The sequence below is a fragment of the Nomascus leucogenys genome, unplaced genomic scaffold (genome assembly GCF_006542625.1).
Source record: "Nomascus leucogenys isolate Asia unplaced genomic scaffold, Asia_NLE_v1 001604F_30275_qpd_obj, whole genome shotgun sequence".
NCBI classification, from domain to species: Eukaryota; Metazoa; Chordata; class Mammalia; order Primates; family Hylobatidae; genus Nomascus; species Nomascus leucogenys.
In genome coordinates, this window is record NW_022097582.1 from 1 (window position 1) to 26,195 (window position 26,195).

Below are 26,195 nucleotides of genomic sequence, written 5' to 3' on the forward strand. Positions count from 1 at the left end.
TTCTTCCTTCTTTCCCTTCTTTCCTTCCTTCCTTCCTTTCTTCCCTTCCCCTTCCTTCCTTCTCCTTCCTTTCCTTCTTCTTTCTCTCCTTTCCTTTCTCTCTCTTTCTTTCTTCTTTCTTTCTTTCTTTCTTTCTTCTTCTTCTTCTCTTCTTCTTCTTCTTTCTTCCTTTCTTTCTTCTTTCTTTCTTTCTTTCTTTCTTCTTTCTTTTCTCTTTCTTTCTTTCTTCTTCTTTCTTTCTTTCTTTCTTAGTTCAGATGTCACTTATTAAGAATTTATTTTTGTTGTTGTTCATTGTATTTGTTTTATTTTAAGTTCCAGGACACATGTCCAGGATGTGCACGTTTGTTACATAGGTAAATATGTCCATGGTGGTTTGCTGCAGCTATCACCCATCACTGATATTAAGCCCAGCATGCATTAGCTATTTATCTGGTTGCCCTCCCTTCCCTACCCCAACAAGCCCATGTGTGTTGTTCCCCTCCATGTGTCTATGTGTTCTCATTGTTCAGTTCCCACTTATAAGTGAAAACATATGGTATTTGGGTTTTCTGTTTCTGAGTTAGTTTGCTGAGGGTAATGTCTTCTAGCTGATCCATGTCCCTGCAAAGGGCATGATCTCATTCCTGTTTATGTCTTCATAGTATTCCACAGTGTATATGTACCACATTTTCTTTATCCAGTCTATCAACTGATGGGCATTTGGGTTGATTCTATCTCTTGCTATGTGAATAAGTGCAGCAATGAACATATGTGTGCATGTATCTTAAATACAATAATTTATATCTTTGGGTATATACTCAGTAACAGGATTATAACAATATTAATGTAAATGAGCTACATCGCCACAATTAAAAAATATAGAATGGCAAGCTGGATAAACAGTCAGGACCCATCAGCTTGCTGTATTGAAGAGATCCATCTCATGCGCAAAGACACCACTAGGCTCAAAAAAAAGAAGGGACGAAAACTTACCAAGCAAATAGAAAAGCAGAAAAAAGCAAGTCTTGCTATCCTAGTTTCTGACAAAACAGAATTTAAACCAAAAAGATCAAGAAAGATAAAGAAGGCCATAACATAATGGTAAAGGGTTCAATTCAACAAGAAGAGCTAACTATCCTAAATATATATGCACCCAATACAGAAGCACCCAGACTCATGAAGCAAGTTCTTAGAGGCTTACAAAGAGACTTAGATTCCCACACAATAATAGTGGGGGATTTTAACACCCCACTGTCAATATTAGACAGATCATCAAAAAAGAAAATTAATAACAGTGTTCAGTACTTGAACTCAGCTCTGGATCAAGTGTACTTGACAGACATAATTCTCCACCTGGAAACAATAGAATATACATTATTCTTGGCACCACATGGCAGTTACTTTAAAATTAATCACAGAATTGGAAGTAAAACACTCCTCAGAAAATGCAAAATAAGTGAAATTGTAATAAGCAGTGTCTCAGACCACAGCACAATCAAATCAGAACTCAAGATTAAGAATCTCACTTAAAACCCCACAACTACAGGGAAATTGAACAACCTGCTCTTGAATGACTCCTGGGTAAGTAATGAAATTAAGGCAGAAATCAAAAAGTTATTCCAAATCAATGAGAACAAAAAGACAATGTAGCAGAATCTCTGGGATGCAGCTAAAACATTGCTAAGAGGGAAATTTAGAGAACTAAATCCCCACATCAAATAGCTCGAAAGTCCTCAAATTGCTGCAAACATCACAACTAAAAGATCTGGAGAACCAAGTGCAAACAAACTCCAAAGCTAGCAGAAGACAAGAAATAACCAAGATCAGAGTGGTGCTGAAGGAGACAGAGACATGAAAAATTATTCAAAAAATCAACAAATCCAGGAGCTGTTTCTTGAAAAAAATAAAATAAAATAGATAGCTGTCTAGACTAATAAAGATGAAAAGAGAGAAGAATCAAATCGACACACTAAAAAATGATAAAGGAGATATCATCACTGACTCCATAGAAATACAAACCACCATCAGAGAATATTATAAACACCTCCATGCAAATAAAATAGAAGATCTAAAAGAAGTGGATAAATTCCTTTACACATAGACCCTCCCGAGGATGAACCGAGAATAAGATGAGACCAATAACAATTCTGAAATGGAGGCAGTAGTAAATAACCTACCAACCGAACCAAAAAATAAATAAATAAATAAGCCCAGGATCAGATGGATTCACAGCTGCCTTGTTTTTCCTCCATTTTCTGTGGATCAGTTGCTTCCTTGATTAGTCCCAGTGCAAGTACCTCGATGTTTCAGTTGAAGGTGCTGTATTTACTCGCTCCATCTGTTTCTCTCCATGAGAGCCATGCATATTAGCTGCTTCCAGTTGTAGTTGGCCATCTTGGCCACTCCCCCACTTACAATAATTTTCAAGGGTATATCTCATGTTAAGTGATTTTGCTAATAGAAGACATACTTCTGAGATGTAGAAGATTTGGTACCAGACTACTCCAATAAAGCAAAACATGCAATAAAGTGAGTTACACCATTTGCTTTGGTTTCTCTAGCACAGAAAAGTTATGTTTACACAATGCTGCACTCCATTAATTCTGCAGTAGTATTAACTTCAAAAAAAGTACATGCCTTAATTAAAAACACTTCATTGCTAAAAAGTGGTAACACTCATCTGAGCCTTCAGTGAGTTGTGAATTTTTTGCTGGTGGAGAGTCTTTCTTGTGTCAATGTTGATGGCTGCTAACTCATCAGAGTAGTGGCTGCTAGTAGTTGGTGTGGCTGTGGCACTTTCTTAAAAGTAAGAAAACAACAGCATGTGCCACATCCACTAACCCTTCTTTTTCACAAAATATTTCTGTTTAACATGCATTGTTGTTTGATAGCAATTTTCCCATAGCGGTTCTTCTTTGAAAATGGAATCAAACATCTGAAAGTGTAATGCTGTTTTATTCACTAAGTTTAAGTCATATTCTACATTCATTGTTGTCATTTCAACAATGTTTACATAATCTTCACCAGGAGTAGATTCCATCTCAAGAAACAACTTTCTTTGTTCTTCCATAAGAAGCAACTCCTCATGTATTTGTTTTATCACGAGATTGTAGCAATGTAGTTACATCTTCAAGTTTCACTTCTAATTTGAGTTATCTTTCTATTTCCACCATATTTGCCATTATTTCCTCCACTGGATTCTTTGTTATAGGGCCAACAGGTTCATATGCCCACTTTACAATAATAGACCAATTACACTGAGGCGTTATGTTTTGCAGCAAAGAAAGAGTTTAATAATTGCAGGGCACAGAGCAAGAAGATAGTTGGAGACCCTCAAACTTACCTCCCCAAGGATTTCTGGGCTGGAGTTTTTAAGGGGATAATAGAGAGTGATGGACTGAAAAACTGGGGTCACAGATTAGTCAGGATAATGGAGATAAAATCATCAGGACTTGGAAACTGCATTCTTTGGTGAGTCAGCTCTTTGTGAGCACCTTCAGACCACCTGGCATCAGTGAAGTCTTTCAGATTAGCTGGCATCAGTGAGGTCCTTCAGACCAGCTGAGTCAGTAGTTTCATCAGTATGCTGGACCTGAAGGTGAGAAAACAACATTTCTAAATGTTTAAGTTATTATCTATAGAACAGTTAAAATGAACTATAATCTTGTAACAGTATCTGCATAATTATAAGACGATAACCAGAAAACTATGAGGAAGTGAGTCAGAGAGCAAGCTAACCGAAAGATGTCTGGTGAATGTACTGCAGGCTTGGTTTACTTTTATTTCTTCCCCTCCCTTTATCCTTGATTGATTCAACAAAGTCTACAGGGATAGTTTCATCTTGAAACTGTATAAATCATACATGATGGTAGTAACAATCAACATATAAATGTTCTATCATAAATTAACCTTTAAAATATTATGCTAAGTAAAATAAGCCAGTCATAAAAGATCACATATTGTATGATTCCATGCATTAAAAAATGTCTAGAATAGGCAAATCTATAGAGATAGAAATTCAATTAGCATTTGCCCAAGATAGGACACATGCAGAAAGTAGGGGTAAGGAGTTAAAGGATAAAGTGTACAGGCTTTAGTTTTAGGAGATAAGAGTTTTCCAAAACTGACCGTTGTGAAGATGCACGATTCTGTGAATACACTATGAAACATTAAATTTTACACAATAATTGATAATTTGTATGGTATCTGAATTATATTTCAACAAATTTACAAAAGTTTTTTAACCATTTTTAGCCATTTTATCTTTAGTTCTGTGTCAAAGAGACTGCAGGAACGTGAGCCTTTCACTGCTACTCTTATGGACACTATTCTAAAACATATTACATGAGTCAGGTGATGTGTCCATACAAGATCACTGATATTAGCTGAATTATAGCACTTAAAAATATGAAAAGGAAAATAAACTCACTTGTGTAAACAGGTCCTCTACCTTTTATTTGTCTCCTTGTTATCCACATGTTCAGACTGTTAATATAATGTATTTACTTTGAAGTTTAAAAGTTACATTTTAACTTCTTGACTGATTTAAACTGGATGTCACCATGAGAAATGATAGAAAGGAGCAGCAACTGGGAAACAAGCATTGCATTGCATCAGGATGTCTATGAAATGGACTTCAGCTCTTCTGCTGATACAGCTGAGCTGTTACTTTAGCTCTGGGAGTTGTGGAAAGGTGCTGGTGTGGCCCACAGAATTCAGCCATTGGATGAATATAAAGACAATCCTGGATGAGCTTGTCCAGAGAGGTCATGAGGTGACTGTATTGGCATATTCAACTTCCATTCTTCCTGATCCCAACAACCCATCTGCTCTTAAATTTGAAGTTTGTCCTACATCTTTAACTGAAACTGAGTTTGAGGATATCATCATGCAACTGGTTAATAGATGGGCAGACATTCCAAAAGACACATTTTGGCCACATTTTTCACAAGTACAAGAAATGATGTGGTCATATAGTGACATTATTAGAAAATTCTGTCAAGATGTGGTTTCAAATAAGAAACTTATGAAAAAACTACAGGAGTCAAGATTTGATGTTGTTCTTGCAGATGCTATTTCCCCCTGTGGTGAGCTGCTGGCTGAGCTACTTAAAATACCCTTTGTCTACAGCCTCCGCTTCTCTCCTGGCTACGCAATTGAAAAGCATAGTGGAGGATTTCTGCTCCCTCCTTCCTATGTGCCTGTTGTTATGTCAGAATTAAGTGATCAAATGACTTTCATGGAGAGAGTAAAAAATATGATCTATGTAGTTTATTTTGACTTTTGGTTCCAAGTATGGGATATGAAGAAGTGGGATCAATTTTACAGTAAAGTTCTAGGTAAGTAATTTTTTCACTTGGTAGCATGGAGATCTAACTTTCCTGTGCCTTTGAATCTGAGCTTGTATAAAGCCATAAAGTCAGGGTAGTGGGGGCTTTTTGTAAGTGAATTTATCAAATGAAAGAAAAAGATTATCAAACTCACAAACACTATAGAAAAGGGAAATCATAGGATCGGTTAAAACCCTGTGGCCATCAACCATACAGAACACTCCAGGAAGTCATAAACCTGTAAATTAGTGCACCTTAGATTTCTTTAAGCAATCACCCATTTATTTTATTATACATTTTTTTTATCTTAAAAAAAGTGAGACTCATCAAGAAACAACTTGATGAATGCATACTGGTAGATTGAGTAGTTACACATTTTTCTAGAACCATCTACTTAACATTGCAGAAATTGTTTTTTCTTGTATACCTCAGTCACCTTATTTAGTAATTGCAATATGTACCCATGTTACCAGGAGGTTTCCTTTACAGTTGAGAGAAATAATGTCTCCGTTCCAGAATCAAAAACCAATACATATAATTTGAAGTTTCCAATGTTTCTATTCTCCTTCACTAAAGGTTTGGAAACCATTCATTTTAAGGCCAATCATCTTGTTGAAGTGTGAACATTAGGTTGTAACTGTGTAGTTTTTTTGAAACTATGCATCTTTATTTAAAATATGAGCCAAATTAAGGTTGAACACAAACTTCTATTTTAATAAGTTCTCAAAATTTTCTAGCTGTAATTTGCAAATATACTTACAAACTAATATTATTAAGATCTTAGCATGAATCAAAAGCAGTAGTAGGTACAAGGATTTCAGCCATAATTTCAAAATAATCAATAGTTCACTTGAAGAAGACTAGATAAATGAATTGTGGAAATTGGATTATTTCTAAGAAAATTGTTTTTGTGGGTAGAGTAGAATTCATTGATAATGGAGCTCCAAGAGTGGCTTATATGTGTATCTGCTACTATGAAGGCTTAAAAAATAAAGAAATGGAGATTAATCCTCCTTGGCTTATTTCTGATTGTGAATATACTGATGTGACATAAAGGATGTATTTTTCCCTCATGATTCTCTCACCACTTTGTCTTTCTTGTAAATACCCATGGGCAAAATATATAATACATAAAAATTAAACTATGCCTATATATGAACACATGTATATATATTTCAAAGCACAAACACTTTGCCTACATTTTTGCCTACATTATTCTAACTTCTTTTGGAAGATTACCTAATTATCTTGTGTCACCTACTTTTCTTTTCTTTTTTCAAATCAGGAAGACCCACTACATTATTCCAGACAATGGCAAAAGCTGAAATATGGCTTATTCGAAACTACTGGGATTTTCAGTTTCCTCACCCAGTCTTACCAAATGTTGAGTTCGTTGGAGGACTCCACTGCAAGCCTGCCAAACCCCTACCTAAGGTAAACTACTACTGTTTGTTTTGTCTGCTTTGCATTTTCAGTGCCAATGGTTCTATATTCATTCAGAGTGTTTGATTTATACTGGAAGAAAGATGGGTAGTAGGAAGGTAAAGCAGATACCAATTAAAAACTCACGTACATGTTGATACTATCACAAGTTTGTGAATTTCATCATTATTACGGATAAAGAGGCACACTAAAGAGACTCCAAATAGGGTTGGTAAATTAAAGCTTTGATTATGCAACATGTAAGAAGGTACTGGCCATTCATTCAAAGAATATTTATAAAGAGATTAGCACACACCACAGGCAAGGGTGTCGGACACAGTTTCTGTCTCAACACAAATTACATTCTACTTTGAAAGATAGAATATATGCAAGTAATAAAAACTGTGTAAAAACTATTATCTCCAGAGAAAAACCAATGCTAAGGAAACCTCCAGTATAGATAATAGAGAGTATCCTGGAGTCACCAATATTAATAATTTAGAGGAGAGCTGAACAATATGCAGGAATAGGTGAAAGAATGAGGGAGAGAAAAAAAAAACAAAAAGAAAAGCGGGTAAAGTGTTCAGGACAGTTCTCAAGACTCAAAGTTTAGTTTGCAAGGGAGATACTGAGTAAGAATCAGATGATGCTGACAGGCAAGATAAGAGCCAGATACTCCTTAGGAACTGAAATATTTGTTAAGCACATTTAGGAACTACTAAAAAGAGTTAAGAAAAGAAAATATGTGATGAGATTATATTTAAAAAAAGATTCCAAGATGTTCAATAGATTAAATTGCAGAAGGGCCAGACTGGAAAGATCCGACCATTCAGAAAATTTTATATGAATTCAGGTAGCAGATGATGAAAAGTGAACTAGAAAGTGGATAGAAATAATTATGCCTACTTTTGCAGTAATACTACTAACTTCATGCTGTGTTGTGTGGAAAAAAGTTAATACAATTAAAACACTTAAAATGTCTCTGGCATACAGTTAGTGATTCAGAAATGTCATTAATTTTGCAATTATGGCTATTTTTGTTATTACAATACTACTAATTAACATGTGTAAGTCACTTGAGATATCATTCCTCGTTTAATGGAAACTAATTATTCAGTATTTCAAGATTGCATTCTCTAACAAAGTCCTACCTGTCTTCTATATCACAGCTACCTTGTGGACTTGATTAAAAGAAGACATATCAGTTCTGACAGTAAGATGAGCAAGCTCAAATTGTAAAATTCTACCATAAGTGATAAGGATCTTCACCAGTATTCTAACTTATAAGAAAATAATGCCTTAACAATATAAATGTGTTATTCTAATAATGTTTGAAGCAAGACCCAGTGTTCACTTGATTTTATTCAAACGTTTACATCATTCTGCATTGAGATTCCAGAGGTTTACATCTTAGCATAGACATACCCTATTAGAGCAGGTGTTTTCTGCCTTAAGACAAGCAACCCAGTAAACCTTCCTGGGGTGACTTGTGTCTCAACATCATAGCTGCTTGATAGAGAAGCACAGAAAAAATGAACAACGCATGTATAATAAATACCAAATAATTTCTAACACTCGTATCTGAATAGTGCCCTCAGTTTACAATAAGAAAAGAATTCTGTCATCATAGAACATTATATTCTTTATGAAGAAACATAAGAACCTCATATATTTTAAATTGATATCACAGTTCTAAGAAATAGGTAGAAAGTAAACATTCTTTATTACATTATTATGTAATCTCTTGAGAGATCATTTTTGTCTACCTCCTTATTAGCAGCAACATGATACTGATATTTTATTCCATGGTTAAAATTTAATATCTATGTTGAATGCAAATTTTATGGGCTTTGTATGGTAAATTTCTAAAAAGACAAAAGCTGAGGTGAGACTAATGGAAATTCTGTCCCACCCTATCCTACTCTTGAAAGATTTCCCCACTCACATTAAGGGAAACTGACAGTGCCAGTAGGAGGGTAAGAAAATAGGAGGTGTAGAAGGACAAGAAAAAGGATGACTAGTAGTGCAATAGTGTTAATTACTAATACTAGCTGTTGTTATTAACTTGAAGAAAGCTTTGAATGCAAGTCAGTGGTTGTGAAACCCATTTTCTAATTGTTTATTATGTAAAATAATGGTAAACCCAAGTTTCTTTCTATTCAATTAAATATTAGATTCTCAGATAATTTATGTATATTTTAAGAGAAAAGGACACTTGGCAAATGTATCAAGTGTTAAAAATGCATCTAGCAGTCGGTTTTACAATATATTTACATGAAATCATACAGAGAGAAGAAAAACAAGATATCCATCTTTAATATTTATGGAAAATATTCATAAGAAAAACATTGCAAGTAATCAAACATCTTAAATGAAGGAATAATTAAAAACCTAGTTGCATACTGTAGCATTATAACTTTATCAATAAAATAGTCAATTACAGTCAGCTATAATACAAGTAAAGTGAGATAGAAAATTATAAATATTACAAGATGACACTTTTTTTGTAGGAGGAAAAGTATATACAATAAGAACAAAATTGTCTAAATAAATGTCACAAGTGTACATTGAGCTATAAAAATAGAACAAAAGCCATAATGAAAACTACATAGTTTACCATGATAATATCTCTAGACAGAAATTTTATAAAAAACACTTATTTTCTTTTTAGAACTTTTAATACTTTTATAAAATTCCTTACATAAATAGTATTTTTTTAAGTTGTCACAGAAAGGGAAGCAATTAGTCCACATCAATAATGAATCTGTAAACAGTGGTTATATTAGTTTAACACTGGGTGGATGAAGAAGGCTCTGAGCATCAAACCACTGAGACAAAACACTGAACATAAGTTACATCGAATGGAGCTACAGGTAACTGCAATCACACATAATACCTGGCTATGCCATGTATTACCTGGAATAGTACTACAACGACTGTGACATCATTAACACTAATGTCTTAAGATTAAAACTCATGTTTTTAAAAATACTCAGCCATATGTGGTCTGCAAATAAACATTTGGAATTTTTTTCTTTGTTTTGTAAAGAACACTTAAGAGAAAGTTTTACCCTAATGATTATATCTGAAATCAATTAACTTTAAAAATTGGCATAGATTGGGGAACACGAGTCAGAATGATTCTCAATAAATTCCAGCCAAGTACATCTTCACTAAGATTTTTTTTTATTATTATTATACTTCAGGTTTTAGGGTACATGTGCACAATCTGCAGGTTTGTTACATATGTATCCACGTGCCATGTTGATTTCCTGCACCCATTAACTCATCATTTAGCATTAGGTATATCTCCTAATGCTGTCCCTCCCCGCTCCCCCAACCCCACAACAGTCCCCAGAGTGTGATGTTCCCCTTCCTGTGTCCATGAGTTCTCATTGTTCAATTCCCACCTATGAGTGAGAACATGCGGTGTTTGGTTTTTTGTCCTTGCGATAGTTTACTGAGAATGATGTTTTCCAGTTTCATCCATGTCCCTACAAAGGACATGAACTCATCATTTTTTATGGCTGCATAGTATTCCTGGTGTATATGTGCCACATTTTCTTAATCCAGTCTATTATTGTTGGACATTTGGGTTGGTTCCAACTGTTTGCTATTGTGAATAGTGCCGCAATAAACATACGTGTGCATGTGTCTTTATAGCAGCATGATTTATAGTCCTTTGGGTATATACCCAGTAATGGGATGGCTGGGTCAAATGGTATTTCTAGTTCTAGATCCCGGAGGAGTCACCACACTGTCTTCCACAATGGTTGAACTAGTTTACAGTCCCACCAACAGTGTAAAAGTGTCCTATTTCTCCACATCCTCTCCAGCACCTGTTTCCTGATTTTTTAATGATGGCCATTCTAACTGGTGTGAGATGGTATCTCACTGTGGTTTTGATTTGCATTTCTCTGATGGCCAGTGATGATGAGCATTTCTTCATGTGTTTTTTGGCTGCATAAATGTCTTCTTTTGAGAAGTGTCTGTTCATGTCCTTTGCCCACTTTTTGATGGGGTTGTTTGTTTTTTTCTTGTAAATTTGTTGGAGTTCATTGTAGATTCTGGATATTAGCCCTTTGTCAGATGTGTAAGTTGCAAAAATTTTCTCCCATTCTGTAGGTTGCCTGTTCACTCTGATGGTAGTTTCTTTGCTGTGCAGAAGCTCTTTAGTTTAATAGATCCCATTTGTCAATTTTGGCTTTTGTTGCCATTGCTTTTGGTGTTTTAGACATGAAGTCCTTGCCCACGCCTATGTCCTGAATGGTATTGCCTAGGTTTTCTTGTAGGATTTTAATGGTTTTAGGTCTCACATGTAAGTCTTTAATCCATCTTGAATTAATTTTTGTATAAGGTGTAAGGAAGGGATCTAGTTTCAGCTTTCTACATATGGCTAGCCAGTTTTCCCAGCACCATTTATTAAATAGGGAATCCTTTCCCCATTCTTGTTTTTGTCAGGTTTGTCAAAGATCGGATAGTTGTAGATATGCGGCATCATTTCTGAGGGCTCTGTTCTGTTCCATTGATCTATGTCTCTGTTGTGGTACCAGTACCATGCGTTTTGGTTACTGTAGCCTTGTAGTATAGTTTGAAGTCAGGTAGCGTGATGCCTCCAGCTTTGTTCTTTTGGCTTAGGATTGACTTGGCAATGTGGGCTCTTTTTTGGTCCATATGAACTTTAAAGTATTTTTTCCAATTCTGTGAAGAAAGTCATTGGTAGCTTGATGGGGATGGCATTCAATCTATAAATTACCTTGGGCAGTATGGCCATTTTCACAATATTGATTCTTCCAACCCATGAGCATGGAATGTTCTTCCATTTGTTTGTATCCTCTTTTATTTCATTGAGCAGTGGTTTGTAGTTCTCCTTGAAGAGGTCCTTCACATCCTTGTAAGTTGGATTCCTAGGTATTTTATTCTCTTTGAAGCAATTGTGAATGGGAGTTCACTCATGATTTGGCTCTCTGTTTGTCTGTGATTGGTGTACAAGAATGCTTGTGATTTTTGTACATTGATTTTGTATCCTGAGACTTTGCTGAAGTTGCTAATCAGCTTAAGGGGATTTTAGGCTGAGACAATGGGGTTTCTAGATATACAATCATGTCATCTGCAAACAGGGACAATTTGACTTCCTCTTTTCCTAATTGAATACCCTTTATTTCCTTCTCCTGCCTGATTGCTCTGGCCAGAACTTCCAGCACTATGTTGAATAGGAGCGGTGAGAGACGGCATCCCTGTCTTGTGCCAGTTTTCAGAGGGAATGCTTCCAGTTTTGGCCCATTTAGTATGATATTGGCTGTGGGTTTGTCGTATATAGCTCTTATTATTTTGAGATACGTCCCATCAATACCTAATTGATTGAGAGTTTTTAGCATGAAGGGTTGTTGAATTTTGTCAAAGGCCTTTTCTGCATCTATTGAGAAAATCATGTGGTTTTTGTCTTTGGTTCTGTTTATAGGCTGGATTACATTTATTGATTTGCGTATGTTGAACCAGCCTTGCATCCCAGGGATGAAGCCCACTTGATTATGGTGGATAAGCTTTTTGATGTGATGCTGGATTCGGTTTGCCAGTATATTATTGAGGATTTTTGCATCAATGTTCATCAAGGATATTGGTCTGAAATTCTCTTTTTTTGTTATGTCTCTGCCAGGCTTTGGTATCAGGACGATGCTGGCTTCATAAAATGTGTTAGGGAGGATTCCCTCTTTTTCTATCGATTGGAATAGTTTCAGAAGGAATGGTACCAGTTCCTCCTTGTACCTCTGGTAGAATTCGGCTGTGAATCCATCAGGTCCTGGAGTCTTTTTCGTTGGTAAGCTATTGATTATTGCCACAATTTCAGAACCTGTTATTGGTCTATTCGGAGATTCAACTTCTTCCTGGTTTAGTCTTGGGAGGTTGTATTTGTCGAGGAATTTATCCATTTCTTCTAGATTTTCTAGTTTATTTGCATAGAGGTGTTTGTAGTATTCTCTGATGGTAGATTGTATTTCTGTGGGATTGGTGGTGATATCCCCTCACTAAGATTTTTATGTAGTGTGAGTGAGCTACTCAAGAGGGTGACCAAATCTCCTCTGCAGAAAGGCCTGGCAGTCTCTTGCATTCTCGTGCAAGTGCTACTGCCTCTGAGACACAACAAAGTGATGATGAGAGCTCCTCCATGCAGTTATAAATAGCACATCAATTTAACAGTGTGATTTCAGGGCAATAGGTGCTCCACCTAAACAATAACCTGAAAAATACGATCATTCAATTATTTAACTATATACTGTACAATTCTGTATTATAAATGAGACTCTTAGAATTTATTCATAGAAATTCCAAACCACAATAGCAGACTCCAGAATGTCAGTGATTTTTAAGCACCACCTTTTACAGTTACTGTTTTTTCTTTTTTGGAAAAAGACTGGAAAACTCTGACAAACATTAAGTGAAGTGTAAAAGATTATAGAGTAAGATAAATGTAGATTTACATAATCCCAGCTGTGAGGAACTTTTCCTTAGTGCTTGTAGTCAGAGAAGTCAACCACTAATGACTTCCAACTAAAATAATTCTACAGAAAACCTGCCAAAAATAAGCATATGTGATTTAGCAGAACAACAACATAGCATTAAAGCCAAGTGGTGCCACTTTAAAGAGCCTATATTAGTAATTATGATACTATAAATGAAGAGTTTTGGTACTTCCCCAAATACTATGTAATAGCTCTATTTCATTTCTTTCTTTCACACACACACACACACACACACACAAACATGCATACACACGCATATTTACACAAATACCCTTAACAGAGGCAACCTATCTCACATTATACATCTTGCAAAAAAAAACTGAGTAACTGAGTCGGTCAAAAAACATCCTTTACTCCAATAATTCCTGATAATAGTTGATTTTCTCTTTTCAGTTTTTATACCAATTCTTCCACAGTGCTTGCTGTGCTGATAATCTATTATGATGGAACACATTCTTTTTTCACAGGAAATTGAAGAGTTTGTCCAAAGCTCTGGAGAAAATGGTGTTGTGGTGTTTTCTCTGGGGTCAATGGTCAGTAACATGTCAGAAGAAAGGGCCAATGTAATTGCAACAGCCCTTGCCCAGATCCCACAAAAGGTAAGATGAAATGTCTTAAAGTTGTGAAAAACTACTGAAAGAGGCTATTAAAATTTGTAAAGAATCCAATTGTGGAAACTTCCTGCCTATAAATTTAGCTGCTGGAAAGCACTAATTATCTCAGATATTAATTCAAAATCAAAAATATATATGGAAGATGCTAAAGTAATACAGAGGGTGTTATTCACTGGTAATTAATTTGGCATTAATATCGTGATCAGGAATAAATATAATTAAGAGTTGCAGGTAAAGATTTGGTATCATCATGATATTGGGGTCAGGTAAGAGCTATCATCAAATTCTGCCCCTGTGATTTGATCCTTTTGTTTAAGAATTCCGGAGGGCACTGTACACCCTACAGATGTTAGAAAACATTACATTTTAGTGAGTAACTTCACTAGCACAATAACAATAGCAGGGATTTCAAAAAGGCTGCATGCATCCTGCAGTATGGTGTTTCCATGTTACCCAGCCTCATGTACTTTCTGTGCCTTTTGGAGTAGGCCTATTTGAGTGATATTCAGGGTACTATTCAGAGAAAGGACGGCCTAGGCTGTCAGACAACTAATATAAGGACCCACACAGCCAGGCCGATTTGGAGAATGAGAAAAAGCAGCCTGCCTTGCTGGACTGGGCCCAGCTAATGTCTGAAGTAAGAAGATGAAATAGAAAGGGTGGAGATGGATCCTTCTCTGAGGGTGGACCCTGTGTAGTATAAAATGTGGCCCCACAAGGACGCTGTACTATGAGATTAACAATTCCTCCCAGTGGAGGCAGCAGAATGAAATATAGGAAGGATTCAAGCAGAAGGAAGCCAGGCAGGGGAACAGGTTCAGATGCCCCCTCCATAGAACGTAGTAGGAACATATTTTCTTTTATATCGAATAAAATGTGTGTTTGTCAATTACTTTTTAGTTCCCTGTCTGAGATAGTCTTCTTGTAACGACCTATGCTAATATTTTGCCAAAAACTCAAAGTTACTTTAACACTGATGTAACAAAGAGAACTTAAACACTGTAAATTATTTTTGATATAAGGATTCCCTGGGGGTTCCAAAATTAGTAACATAAACATAAAAATATCTTGGCTGTAGCAGAACATATAAATCACTGTTGTCAAAATTTTGTAGCACACTGTCTAAGTGTTAGCAATCAGTTGACCAAAATTCAGCAAAATACAATTTTGAATTTATTCAAGAGTTGTATTTTTACTTATGGTACCAATAGGTTCCTCATTTCTATGCTGAAAAAATATCCAAAATTAGCAATACTGAGAATACTTTAAATTTGTGTCAAAAATTGTCACTTGAAATTTTTCTTGGAAGTAGTGCTTAATAATTTGTAATTTCCAAGAAGTTATACATGCTACCTTTGCAGCATTAATTGATCTCTTCCAGGTGGCTTATTTCATAGACTTGCATTTTTGTCAATCAAAGACATCAAACTCTTTTAAAACAACTTATAGACAAGTAGATATAAGTGAACTACTTCCTATATTGTTCAAAAAAATGAATAAATTAATATTAAATTTGGTAGATGAAAACTCATACAATATATAACACAAAATAAGCATGTAGGTCATTAGTAAATTGTGTGCTTTTTCACACTAGAATTATGACTACCTAAAATTTGTATTGCATATAATTATTAAAAATTTTTATGTTTTTAAAATTAAATTTTATTTGTTAACTTTTTTATTTTTTTTTATATTTTATTTTATTATTATACTTTAGGTTTCAGGGTACATGTGTACAATGTGCAGGTTTGTTACATATGTATCCATGTGCCATGTTGGTTTGCTGCACCCATTAACTCGTCATTTAGCATTAGGTATATCTCCTAATGCTGTCCCTCCACCCTCCCCACACCCCACAACAGGCCCCGGAGTGTGACGTTCCCCTTCCTGTGTCCATGAGTTCTCATTGTTCAATTCCCACCTATGAGTGAGAACATGCAGTGTTTGGTTTTTTGTCCTTGTGAAAGTTTACTGAGAATGGTGTTTTCCAGTTTCATCCATGTCCCTACAAAGGACATGAACTCATCATTTTTATGGCTGCATAGTATTCCATGGTGTATATGTGCCACATTTTCTTAATCCAGTGTATTGTTGTTGGACATTTGGTTTGGTTCCAAGTCTTTGCTATTGTGACTAGTGCTGCAATAAACATACGTGTGCATGTGTCTTTATAGCAGCATGATTTATAGTCCTTTGGGTATATACCCAGTAATGGGATGGCTGGGTCAAATGGTATTTCTAGTTCGAGATCCCTGAGGAATCGCCACACTGACTTCCACAATGGTGGAACTAGTTTATGGTCCCACCAACAGTGTAAAAGTGTTCTTATTTCTCCACATCCTCTCCAGCAGCTGTTGTTTCCTGACTTTTTAATGATGGCCATTCTAACTGGTGTAAGCTGGTATCTCATTGTGGTTTTGATTTGCATTTCTCTGATGGCCAGTGATGATGAGCAATTTTTCATGTGTTTTTGGCTGCATAAATGTCTTCTTTTGAGAAGTGTCTGTTCGTGTCCTTTGCCCACTTTTTGATGGGGTTGTTTGTTTTTTTCTTGTAAATTTGTTTGAGTTTATTGTAGATTCTGGATATTAGCCCTTAGTCAGATGAGTAGGTTGCAAAAAATTTTCTCCCATTCTGTAGGTTGCCTGTTCACTCTGATGGTAGTTTCTTTTGCTGTGCAGAAGCTCTTTAGTTTAATTAGATCCCATTTGTCAATTTTGGCTTTTGTTGCCATTGCTTTTGGTGTTTAGACATGAAGTCCTTGCCCACGCCTATGTCCTGAATGGTATTGCCTAGGTTTTCTTGTAGGATTTGAAAGGTTTTAGGTCTAACATTTAAGTCTTTAATCCATCTTGAATTAATTTTGTATAAGGTGTAAGGAAGGGATCCAGTTTCAGCTTTCTACATATGGCTAGCCAGTTTTCCCAGCACCATTTATTAAGTAGGGAATCCTTTCCGCATTGCTTGTTTTTGTCAGGTTTGTCAAAGATCAGATAGTTGTAGATATGCGGCATCATTTCTGAGGGCTCTGTTCTGTTCCATTGATCTATGTCTCTGTTGTGGTACCAGTACCATGCCGTTTTGGTTACTGTAGCCTTGTAGTATAGTTTGAAGTCAGGTAGCGTGATGCCTCCAGCTTTGTTCTTTTGCTTAGGATTGACTTGGTGATGTGGGCTCTTTTTTGGTTCCATATGAACTTTAAAGTAGTTTTTTCCAATTCTGTGAAGAAAGTCATTGGTAGCTTGATGGAGATGGCATTGAATCTATAAATTACCTTGGGCAGTATGGCCATTTTCATGATATTGATTCTTCCAACCCATGAGCATGGAATGTTCTTCCATTTGTTTGTATCCTCTTTTATTTCATTGAGCAGTGGTTTGTAATTCTCCTTGAAGAGGTCCTTCACATCCCCTGTAAGTTGGATCCCTAGGTATTTTATTCTCTTTGAAGCAATTGTGAATGGGAGTTCACTCATGATTTGGCTCTCTGTCTGTGATTGGTGTACAAGAATGCTTGTGATTTTTGTACATTGATTTTGTATCCTGAGACTTTGCTGAAGTTGCTAATCAGCTTAAGGAGATTTTGGGCTGAGACAATGGGGTTTCTAGATATACAATCATGTCATTAATTTCAGGGTAAATGAGGAGGTTTGTTACATAGGCAAACTTATGTCTTGGGGGTTTGTTGTACAGACTGTTTCATCATGAAGGTAGTAAGACTAGTACCTTTTAGTTATTTTTCCTGATCCTTTCTCTCCTCTCAACCCTCACACTCCAGTAAGCCCCAATTTATGTTGTTCCTCTCTGTATGTTCATGTGTTCTCATCTTTTAGCTTCCACTTATAAGTGAGGGCATGTGGTATTTGGATTTCTGTTCCTGTGTTTGTTTGCTAAGGATAATGGACTGCAGCACACTTATGTTCCTGCAAAAGACATGATCTTGTTCTTTTTTATGGCTACATAATATTTCACCATGTAGATATACCACATTTTCTTTATCCAGTCCATCACTGATGGGCATTTAGATTGATTCATGTCTTTGCTAGGATGAATAGTGCTGTAATGAACATATGTGTGCATGCTCTAATTTATAGTCCTTTGGATACATAACCAGTAATGGGATTGCTGGGTTGAATGGTATTTCTGCCTCTAGGATTTTGAGGAATCGCCGTGCTGTCTTCCACAATGGTTGAACTTACTCTCCCTCCAACAGAGTATAAACATTTCTTTTCTATACAACATCACAAGCATCTGTTATTTTTTGAGTTTTTAATAACGGCCATTCTGACTGGTGTGAGATGGTATCTGTTTGTGGTTTTGGCCAGTGATGTTAAGCTTTTTTCCATATGAGGTTTGCCACATATAGGTTTTCTTTTGAAAAGTGTAACTATTTTTTAAATACTTGAACTTTTCATTGATAATCTTATTTGTCTAAGCTACTATTTTGAAAAATCATAATTTCCTTATATACCTAACTCATTATAAAATTAAGGAAATGAAATGTGAGTATTCCATTTACATCAGTCTAAGTAGTTCTTGTTACTTAACATCATTTGTTCTCATTGTTAATCTCTTTAGCATTCTAACATTCTATAACTTTTGAGTTCCTCTCATGGAATAAGATATTTTCTTCACTGTAACAGGTTCTGTGGAGATTTGATGGCAATAAACCAGATACCTTAGGACTCAATACTCAGCTTTACAAGTGGATACCCCAGAACGATCTTCTTGGTAAGCCTTTGGAGAACAAATATTGAACATATTAGTAACAGATTATTAAAGTGTTAATAGTCATATTGAAACAAGTCTAGTGAACATTTGTTATGCAAAACTTAAAAATAAAATGAAACTTCTATATATGTATTTTCCAGTCCTAGGGTGAAAAGAATAAACAACAATTGTTGGCATTTTATGATATGCACCCACATTCTTTATGATCAGAGTATCCTTATTTCAGGTGTTATTACCTCTCACAGAATTGTTCTATCACTTCCTGGGTGTCTTCCTTTCTCATATTTCTACTAATTTACACCTGTTCTTTCTTCTTCTGTAGGGTTATTTCAAATGTCACTAAAATAACAGCTCTTCTGCTATCACCAGGGACACTGCATTTTCTGTAGGATTAAGTACCTAATCTTAACCAAAAAGTGATGACACATTTCATAATGAAATGTGACCTGTCTTTCCTCAATTCTAGCACCACCAACACCTCACTGCCTGCTGCTTTGCACACCCCACATATCCCACTGCATGACCGTACTTAAGAGAACACATTCTGGCTGGGCACAGTGTCTCACGCCTGTAATCCTAGCACTTTGGGAGGCTGATGTGGGTGGATTGACTGAGCTCAGGAGCTCGAGACCATCCTGGGCAATATGGTGAAACTCCATCTCTATTAAAATACAGAAAATTAACTAGGCATGGCTGTTTGCCCCTGTGGTCCCAGCTACTCAGAAGGCTGAGTAGGAGAATTGCCTGAATCCGGGAGGTGGAGATTGCAGTGAGCCGAGATTGCACCACTGCACTCCAGCCTGGGCGACAGAGGGAGACTCCGTCTCCATTAAAAAAAACAAAAACAAAAAAAACAAGATCATATTCTTACGTGCCCATCCCTTTTCTGTGCTTTTTTCTTTTTGCACATTATATTTCCTTATCTAAATTGCACTTTTTTGTTAGTTCAACTGGTAATCTTGTATTAATTTTTTCAGTCTGAAGTTAAACACACCACATAGCCTTCATTTACATCTCCAGCAGAAGTAGGTGCTCCTTCTTCTGAAGTCTGAAAAGCAACTTGAATTCAGTTCAGTGTGTTATCTAGAAACACTGTCACATTCAGATTCTTCTATTGTGCATTTCTCATTTTATTCCTATGAATAATTTTGCTAAAATTCATCAATCCTAGGTCATCCAAAAACCAGAGCTTTTATAACTCATGTGGAGCCAATGGCGTCTACGAGGCGATCTACCATGGAATCCCTATGGTGGGGCGTTCCATTGTTTGCAGATCAACCTGATAACATTGCACACATGAAGGCCAAGGGTGCAGCTGTTATTTGGACTTCAACACAATGTCAAGTACAGACTTACTCAATGCACTGAAGACAGTAATTAATGATCCTTTGTGAGTATAACTTTTTTTTTACTCGGTGGTATTTATAGATAGTTTCTCTTGTCAATAGTGAGTATGACTTTTATCCTTTTTATAAGAGACTGATTTGAAAGAATTTAATGATTTAAACAATCTGAAATCTGCTTTTATTTTTGAGTGGTTATTTAAAAATTTTATTTGAACCACATACATTTAATGAATAACCAATTATTAAAATAATTTTCCTACACAAAAATAATTTTAAAGTGATGTAAATAAGAAACATTTTAAAATAAATTCGACATAATCAATCCATGGTAGGAAGGAAAGATAAAGTTGAAGTAATATAATAAAATACTTTAATTCAATATCTAAAATGTCTCAAAGTATATCTGTTTTCTTACTGAAAAATTTATTTTTATTATCATTATTGTAACAGACTCGATAATTAAATTTAATTTCTATAGTATAAAACCCACCTACTTAAAGTATAAAATACAAATGTATTAGTATGCTTACAATCATGAAGCCATCACCATTATATAATTTAGAACATTTTTATCAACATAAAAGTAACCATAATGGTACAGAAATCACTTCCCATGACCCCTTAGCCCTAGGCTAACACCAATTTGTTTTCCTTCTCTATGATTATTCTCTCTACATATTTCATATAAATTGAATGATACAATTTATGACGTTGTGTAAATTACTTCTTTTACCAAGTACAATTTTTGTTGTTTTTATGGTTTTTAACTTTATTTATGTTGTGTGTATTAACATTTCATTTCTTTTTACAGCAATATATTTATAATATGGGTATGCCATATTTTATTTGTCTCTATATGATCTGAGAGACAGGTAAATTGGTACCTTCACTTCAAAATAATGTTTAAGATGATCTTACCTTTTAGAGCTGTTTCACTTAGTGTATGTACATTTATTTTATGTGTTTATACTTAAATGTGTATTTTAGAAGACGTATAATGTATTTTAAGATTCTAGGCATCAAATAATTTCAAAATAAGCACAAAAAAATAGAGGAAATCCTAGGGGTTCTATCATAGTGTGGCCAGGGAAAGCCTCTCTTATCGGTAACATTTAGAGGGTTGCCTCAAAAAGAGATAGAATCATGCCTTGGGTTGTTGCAAGAAAGAATACTCCAAGCGTGGGTAGAGGGGACACAATGTATAAGGTGCTGAGATGGAGCTTAAAGAAAAACGTAAGGCCAATGTCCCTAGACCTAGAGTGCATGGCAGTGTTTGGAGAAGAGCTTGCCAGTGTCTGATAAAGGAGGATCCTGAGGACCAAATAACAGAGTCAGATTTTATTTGATATGATGACAAGTCAGGCAAAAGTCTTAATCAGGGCAGTGTCATAATCTGACTTTTAATTTCAAAAATAATGATTCTGGCTACTGGGTGGGAACAGTAGGCACAAAAGATCAGAATAGGAGCAGAGCTCGTGGCTATGAGGCATTTCACCCACATGGCACAATTTGTCTCTAGAAACTTAAAGATGATAATTCTCAAATTGCATTTTAACTATATATCTTTCACCACTTAAAATGGTTCATGATGCTGAGCATGATTTTATATGCCTGTTTGAGACCTAGAGGAGTGTAACTGTATATTTCATAACACAAAGAATAAATGCTTAAGCAATGGGTACCCTTTTCTTCATAATGTGATTATTTCACATTGCAGCCTGTATCAAAATATCTCATTTACCTCATAAATATACACACCTACTATGTACTCACAACAACTAAAAATAAAAAAATAAAAAAATAAAATTGCTCATATATTCTCTGCATCAAATAATTAACTTTCTCACCTGAACTTTCCATTTTTACTTTAAAAATATTTGTCACTTATGAGATCCAATTTAAAAGCCAAACGTTCTATGATGACTCAAATTAAAAATACACAAATTCTATGTCAATTCTATTACATTTACTTTGAATCATATGACACTTTAAAAACCTTTCATGGACTTGATATGCTCAGGCAAATTAACTTACTTTTTTTTTTGAGAGGAGGTCTCACTCTGTCACCAGGCTGGAGTGCAGTGGTGCGATCTTGGCTCACTGTAACCTCCTGGGTTCAAGAGATTCTCTTGCCTCAGCCTCAGCCTCCCAAGTAGCTGGTACTACAGGCATGTGCCACCATGCCTGGGGAATTTTTATTTTATTTTTTTTTGTATTTTTACTAGAGACGGGGTTTCGCCGTGTTTAGCCAGGATGGTCTTGATCTCTTGACCTCGTGATCTGCCTGTCTCGGCCTCCCAAAGTACTGGGATTACCATCGTGAGCCTCCGCGTGCGGCCAAATTAACTTACTTTCAATGTTGATACCTGTATGTTTATCATTTAGATATAAAGAGAATGCTATGAATTATCAAGAATTCATCATGATCAACCAGTGAAGCCTCTGGATCGAGCAGTCTTCTGGATTGAGTTTGTCATGCGCCATAAAGGAGCCAAACACCTTCGGGTTGCAGCCCACGACCTCACCTGGTTCCAGTACCACTCTTTGGATGTGATTGGGCCTCCTGCTGGCCGTGTGGCAACTGTGATATTCATCATCACAAAATGTCTGTTTTGTGTTGGAAGTTTGTTAGAACAGGCAAGAAGGGAAAAAGAGATTAATTACGTCTGAGGCTGGAAGCTGGAAACCTGATAAATGAGACTCCTTCAGTTTATTACAAAAAGAAGAGGTTGTGATACAAGATTCCTTTCTTCTTTTGACAAAACATCTTTCAAAACTTGCCTTGTCAAGTCAAAAATTTGGTTTTTAGAGATTTAGTACCTGTTAAACCATTAGAAATATTTCATGTCAAGGAGGAAAACATTAGGGAAAACAAAAATTATATAAAGCCATATGAACTTATATTGAAATTGAGCTCATATTGAAATTTATTGTTCTAATTCACAGTTTACATGAAAAAAATTTACTGAGCTTAACTACAGGTTACACATTGTACATGGACACAAGAACATTAAGAAGTCCACTGATGGTATCAATACTGTTTTGCATATACTCAGCATACTTTGGATTCATTTCATGCAGGATTGTGTTGTTTTAATTGTCTCTGAGGAAACTATTAAATAATCAAATTGTATAAAAAGTCTCTCTCTTCCTCTTGATTTTTGAGATAAGTAGCGCTGCTTGCTTTTATTGTGCCTCCAGCTTCAGTGTCACTTTTTTTCCTAAAGATATGATAAAATGCTTACCATTTTAGAGCTTCAGTCATTCCCAGTGGGAAGTATGTGGAATTAGAAATAAAGCAACTCCTACCTGGTTTCTACTACAAAATGAACTAATTTTACAATATGTTTGGTTTTTTGAGCCTATTCTATTTTTCTGGTCATTTAAAAATATTCCTCCTTTTCTTATTCTTTCTTTTTTTAGTTATTTCAATAGTTTTTTCGGCGACAGTTAGTTTTTGGTTACATGGATAAGCTCTTTAGTGGTGATTTTGCAGATTTTGGTGCATCAATTACTCACTATATCCAATGTGTAGTGTTTTATCCTCACCTCCCTCCTGCCCTTCCCTCTGATTTCCGAGAGTCCATTATATCATTCTTATGCCTTTGTGTCCTAATAGCTTAGGTCCCACTTATAAGTGAGAACATACATTGTTTGGTTTTATATTCCTGAATTACTTCACTTAGAATAATGGTCTCCAACTCCATCCAGGTTTATTTTGTCCCTTTGAGGCTGAGTAGTATTTATATATATATTCCCCAATGGGTGGATAAAGTAAATGTGATATATATATAATATATATATACACACACACATATATACACATATATATATACATATATATGTGTATGTATGTGTATACAAACACACACACACACACACACACATATATATATATATATATATATCACATTTTCTTTATCCACCCATTGGTTGATGGGAATCTAGGCTGGTTCCACAGTTTTGCAATTGTGAATTGTGCTGCTATAAACATGTATGTGTATGGGTCTTTTTTCATATAATGACTATTTTCCTCTGGATAGACGTCCAACAACATAATTGCTGGATCAAATGGCAGTTCTACTTTTAGTTATTGTTTGCCATAGTGGTTGTACTAGTTTGCATTCCCACCAGCAGTGTAAATGTGTTCCCTTATTACTACCATGCCAACTTCTATTATTTTTGGATTTTTAAACTATAGCCATTTGCCATTTGTATATCTTCTTTTGAAAATTGTCTATTCATGTCCTTAGGCCACATTTTGAGGGATTATTAGTTTTTCTTTGCTGATTTGTTTAAGTCCTTGTAGATTGTGGATATTAGTCTTTTGTGGATGTGTAGTTTTTGAAAGATTTTCTCTAACTCTGTGAGTTGTCTGTTTACTTTGCTGATTATCTCTTTTGCTGTTCAGAAGCTTTTTAGTATAATTAAGTTCCATCTATTTATCTTTGCTTTTGTTGCCTTTGCTTTTGGGTTCTTGGTCGTGAAGTCTTTGCTTAAGCCAATGTCTAGAAGAGTTTTTATGATGTTATCTTCTACAATTTTTATACTTCCGGGTCTTAGATTTAATTATTTGTTTCATCTTGAGTTGATCCTTGTATAAGGTGAGAGATGACTATCCAGTTTCTTTCTTCTACATGTGTCTTGCCAATTATCCCAGCACTATTTGTTGAATAGGTTGTCCTTTCCCCACTTTATGTTTTTGTTTGCTTTGTCAAAGACTAGTTGGCAATAAGTATTTAGTTTTATTTCTGAATTCTCTATTCTGTTTCATTGGTCTACATGCCTGTTTGTATACCAGTACCCTGCTGTTTTGTTAACTACAGCCTTGTAGTATAGTTTGAAGTCGGGTAATGTGACACCTCCAGATGTTTTTTTCTTAGCCTTGCTTTGGCTATGTGGACATCCAAAACTGAGAATCAAATCAAACCTCAACCCCTATTACAACATCTTGCCAATAATAATAATAATAAAATAAAATACTTAGAAATATACCTAACCAAGAAGGTGAAAGCTCTCCACAAGGAAGACCACAAAACTCTTCTGAAATAAAACTTAGATGATGCAAACAAATGTAAACACATCCTGTGTTTGTTGATGGCTTGAATAAATATTGTGAAAATGACCATACTGCCAAATGCAATCTATAAATTCAATGCATTTTCCTTAAAATACCATCATCTTTATTCGCAGAAATAAAAAAAAATTTAATTTCATATGGGTTCTATTCTCATTTTTGACCTTTAATGACAACTGTAAGTTCTTAATTTTTGGTTGTGCATAATATAGGAATTTCATCATAAAGGGATTAAGTGTATTGTTAATCTTACTAAACATACATGTATATATACATGTCCATTTATTTTAAAACAAGACACTGCATTCACTATTAGTTACCTAATAGATATGTGGTGAAATTCAACGTGTTTATTGAAGACAGTTTGAAATAATAATAATTATTCACATACTATTACTTCAAATAATCATATCTAATTTTTCTCTTTTTCCAATGGGCTTTTGATCCATTTCTTCTCTAAATATAAAATAGAAACATGAAATCCTTAGCATGACAAAAAGTGTACAAAGTATACAATGAGTTTATAAATTATGTGGAAATAGCTAAATCAAGCCATAAAACCTTCTTTAATGTACACATCAGGGAAGCACTTTATGAATAAAAGAGTCCAGGTGGACAGAAACCTAGTTGTCTTTGGTTGGTAAGAAGTCTTACTATTACTAATTAACACACAAGTTATCTCCAGCCTAAGGAAGGATTTAAATATAAATATACATATATATATATCACTACATACGTATATATATTTATATATGTATATATAAAATCACACACACACACACACACACACACAACACACCACACACACCACAGTATAACATTGATGCCAGAGAAATTATAGAAGAGTTATATAACAGAATATTCATACAAATCCATCCAGGAACTGATACATATATAAAGAAACACAGAGTTAACATAGTGCCAAAGGTTAATAATGTGTTTTATCATGCTTATAAACCTGTTTATTACATTAAACCTATCTTACAACACATGTGGACAACAGATTGGTAATCCATTGTTAGTGACAACTACAAAACAACCAAAAAAGACAAACTAATATAAAAGTTGATGAAAGTATGAATAGGTAATTCAAAGTAAAAATGGCAAATAACATATAAAAGATGTTAAAGTTACTGATGCTCAAATAAATAGAAATAATGCCAATAAATTATT

The 26,195-nt window shown here is 35.1% G+C and overlaps 1 pseudogene; it reads left to right on the forward strand.

Annotated features, from left to right (window-relative positions):
* Positions 1–4,600: 4,600 nt before the first annotated feature.
* On the forward strand, positions 4,601–22,605 carry LOC115834300 (annotated as a pseudogene).
* Positions 22,606–26,195: the final 3,590 nt, after the last annotated feature.